At 38.0% G+C, this 4,487-nt stretch overlaps 1 long non-coding RNA gene across 1 annotated transcript; it reads right to left on the minus strand.

The window, feature by feature from the left end:
* Positions 1 to 2,151: 2,151 nt before the first annotated feature.
* LOC308349368 lies at positions 2,152 to 4,204 on the minus strand. The gene is made up of 3 exons (XR_013967444.1): positions 4,166 to 4,204; positions 3,422 to 3,536; positions 2,152 to 2,287 (listed from the first exon to the last, which is right to left on the minus strand). It is a non-coding gene; the product is annotated as an uncharacterized lncRNA (long non-coding RNA).
* Positions 4,205 to 4,487: the final 283 nt, after the last annotated feature.

The following is a 4,487-nucleotide window of genomic DNA, read 5'->3' on the forward strand; positions in this document are numbered from 1 at the left end:
CTGATCTGTGTACCAAATACCGTCTAGCTACATGTTAACACCTAATGAAAAGCTAAGGTTTTAATGACATCCCTGGTTGGCCACAAATGTCGGTATTTGGCTTACAAAGTAGTTAGTGTGATTTAAGGTAGAATTGAATGCAACTTGTTGTGAAAATATTCATCTCTGTTCCCATGCTTTCAAAGTCATTTATAAACATGTCCCCGAACTGATTGCTTTACTGGGTAACCAGAGTTTGGATGAGCCAACAAATCATTCCAAATGCATAACGAATCATCCCAAAATATAGTAGCTTAAAAAGTAGTAATCACTAATTCTCTCTCATGGTTTCTTATAGACCAGAATTCTGGCAGCACCTAAATTGGGTCCGAGTCTCCAATGAAGTTGCAGTCAAATGTCAGCCGAGGCTGCAGTTATCTCAAGACTGAGTTGACCTGGATGATCACTGCCAAGGTGACTTGTTGGTTCATCTCCATGAGACTTCGTAAGTTGTCCTTCGTAAGTTGTTGGTTTATCTCCATGAGACTTCGTAAGTTGTCCTTACCAACATGGTAGCTGGCTTCTGAGAGAGCTAGAGATCCAAGATACTAAAGCCAAAGCTGTTATACTTCTTACGACCTAGCCTTGTGTATCTCACATCATCACTTCTAGCATATTCTACTGATTACACAAGTCAGCCATGAGTGATTCAAGGAGTGCGCTAAAGCATGACTATTTGGAGACTAGGATCACTGGGGGCCATCTTAGAGGGTGGCTACCATGCTCAGCACGATTTCTTGCTATATTACAGGGGTTGAGAAGAGGGAGCAGAAGGCATCACCAAGAAGAATTTAATCACACTGTCTCTGGTGCCTGAGCATGTTTTGACTAGTGATTCCCAAAGGGAGCCTCATGTCTCTATTCAACCCCTGAGCTTTCCTCAAATAATCAGGAAGCTGGAATAGTTCCTCCCTACTAAGCTTCCCACACAGAACATATTGACCACATAAGGGGAGGAAATTTTATAAACCTTGACATTCAGTGGTTCTAAATCTTAGTTGCAAAATGGAATGATTGGAGATCTTTGAAAAAACAACAACAATAACAAACAACAACAACCAAAAGAAGGCACCTGATACATATGTCCCACTAGAAATTCTGTTATTGGTCTAGGTACAGCCAAATAAATAGAAATTTTAAACTCATCCCAGGTGATTCTAACATACAACAAAAAGTTGAGAACCACAGAGAAAAACCTGTGTGAATGTTCCCTCTCATGATCTCTCTTCTTCCTTAGTTTCACCATCCTATTCTCACAACTCTTATTGTTATTTATTGATTTTTCAGTATTCCTTTTTTTTAAGTTTTGTGGGGTTTTGTTTTGTTTTGTTTTGTTGACAATGTCACCTTACTCTCAGGTATACACCATAGTGATTCAACCTCTCCATACGTCATGCTTGCTCACCACATGTATAGCTATCTAGTAAGGGGTTAGTATCCAAAATATATTTTAAAAAATTATACAACTTAACACCGAAACACACACACACACACACACACACACACACAAAACCTTATATTTAAACTCTGGCACCTTGTTCTCCAACCAATCCCTGAGAAAATTCATCATTTCCCACAAAAGTTGAAGAGATTCTTGGTCTCTTTCAGTGTCTACTTAACTCCATTAAACCCTGGATGCTGGCCCTAATAGACTCCGTAAAGGGTAGACATTGGCTCTATTTCCAAGACCAGAAAAGAAAGTAGAATGTTGAAGAAAAAAGAAAGTAGAATGTGAGAACCCACTTTAGGCTCTTAACTGTGGAGTGCTGCAGTTAATTAAATAGTTAACTAATTAATTATTACCTAAGAGGCAAGCACACTTTGGAAAGAAAAGTTAGTATTTACCAGAAACGACACAGTAGAATCTAGCATAAGAAACAACTTCCTCTGGGGAAATGGACATTGGGGAGGGTATGTGCTATGATGAGTGCTGTGAAATGTGTAAGCCTGGCGATTCACAGACCTGTACCCCTGGGGATAAAAATACATTATATGTTTATCAAAATTTAAAAAAAAAATTGAACTGAAAAAAAAAAAAAAAGGAAACAACTTCCTCCAACAAATGCAACCTTCACTCCACTCCTTGTGAAAATAAATAAATAAATCACCTCAGCACAGAATGGGCAAGCCACATCTGATCCCTTCAAGATGTGACTTCTGTAACCACAGTCACTCCAGTGGTAGAGAAGGAGGCTTATTTTAGCCATCTGGTCTGGGGCTAGGAGTTCCACCCTGATGGCTGTCTTTCCTGTGGGAAGGAGAAAAGTGTCTCACTTTTGCACATCAAGTATACTTTGTATACCTGAAAGTAATGTGTTTACCTCTATAGACATTTACGGGGGGGGGGGGGGAACCAAACCTATGTATCAGCAATTCTCAAAATTCAGCACACATGTAAATTACCTGGAAATCTTGTTAAAATGCAAGTCTGAATCTACTGTGGAAACATTTGTCATTTAGCATTTCTGACCAGTTCCCAGGAGATGTGGATGTTGCCTGTCCTTTGACCACACTTTGAGTCTCAAGGATCTAGATATTATAGAATTTTTTTTAAATGACTACAATGCACTTTCATCTCTCCCCTTCAATCTCGTCTATAGGACTGACATCATTTTCTCCCACCCTTTTTAAATCGACATAGTCTATAATATTCAGAGAATTCCATTATGCTTGTACTTCGAATTTCATCTGCTTTTTTTTTTAAGATTTTATTTATTTATTTGATAGACAGAGATCACAAGTAGTCAGAGAGGCAGGCAGGGAGAGAGGAGGAAGCAGGCTCCCCACTGAGCAGAGAGCCCGACGTGGGGCTCGATCCCAGGACCCCAAGATCATGACCCGAGCCGAAGGCAGAGGCTTTAACCCACTGAGCCACCCAGGCACCCCTCATCTGCTTTTTTAATGGAAATAATCCTTGGAATACCTTTAAGTTAAGATTGCACATCATGCCATGAAAGAAAGACTGATAGGAAACCCATCTGTATTATAATAAAATTTATTCTGTTTCTAACAAGCTTTACTATATTCACTGCTACAATTATCCCTACTAACCCCAAATCCTTTCTCTTCACTCTTTGAGAAGGAAAAAAAAAGTCCTACACAATATAATTAAATCCACTTACCACCCAGACTAAATATTGCACAAATTGTTATAAAACACACAGGACATGACACTTACAAAGCCAATATGATTCATGCCCAGTCTTAGTGTGGTTACTTGTTCCCTGGGAGTGCACTAAGCTCTACCTCTTTACTTTATTCTTTTAGCCTATTATTCAGGCTCTCAGGACACAGGAACAAAAGATACTCATTTGAAACATAGTATCTCTTTGGGTAAAAACAAAGAAACTTATATGTAGTCTAATTACCTATAATCACTTACAGGAATTATCCTCATTGTTCCATTATTTCTTTGAAGCACACTTTGACATTATGAACTCTTGGCCATTCCAATGTGTTATCTTCAGTGACAAAGCCAATGAAAAGGTCTTCACCTTCTGTAAAATAATGCCAGTTCAAGGTAAAATCTACTAACAGACTTTGAATATTGACTTCCCTGAGTTAATAATAAAACAGTGAATAAGATCATGGCTTCTTTTTTCTGTTATAGAGGAAAAAGTCCACCATAAAAAGAAAGAAGAAAATACTGAAAACAATTCAACGGACACAGAATGTGTCCTTCTTATCCTGGCTACTCACTACAGTGAAGTCAAAATTTAAGAAATTCTACTTTTATCACAAAGCTCTTTTAACTTTATAAAAGATACCAACCAAATATAACCCAGGGTCAAACAAACTCTATTGTTCTCGAAACTTTATGGTTAACATTATTCCAACCTGTTCCCAATTAATATTTCTTTGATTGATTCACATTTGGGCACAAAAAAGAAAATGTACCCCCAACATTTCTATAAAAGTAGTTTTATGCACACTGTATTATTCTGGAAGGAAAAAAATAAAAAAGACTGTTTTTCGCCTCCTTGGTATCGACCAGTTTAATCACACATTATTTCTGAATTCTGCCCAGATCAGAATAAATAAATGTATCAAAGACATTGCAACAAGGAAGCCCAATATTTGTAAGAGCTGACTCCTTCATAGGAGTCACCGTTACCACAATCTTTACCTCGGAAATCACATCTGAAGTAGCCGATCAATCCCTCCAAGCAGCGTATGTTGAAATTTTTGTCTAACACCATGGTAACCATAGCAATGTTTATTTCATTACTAACTTTTATAATGAACATAAAGAACTTTGGACATAAATGTTTGGCAGCAATAATGAAATTGCCTAACTCTGGTGGCTTTTGTTCCATTGGCTCCCTGGGAGACCGTACTGAAATACAAAGATCAAGTAACTCTGTCCTCAATTAGGCTCCAAATTAAACTAGGGTTTAATCAAATGATTCCCATTTGCCTAGTTTGGAAGATGCGGATTCCTGTCCTGC

The sequence above is a fragment of the Martes martes genome, assembly GCF_963455335.1.
Source record: "Martes martes genome assembly, chromosome: 9".
In the NCBI taxonomy this organism is placed as follows: domain Eukaryota; kingdom Metazoa; phylum Chordata; class Mammalia; order Carnivora; family Mustelidae; genus Martes; species Martes martes.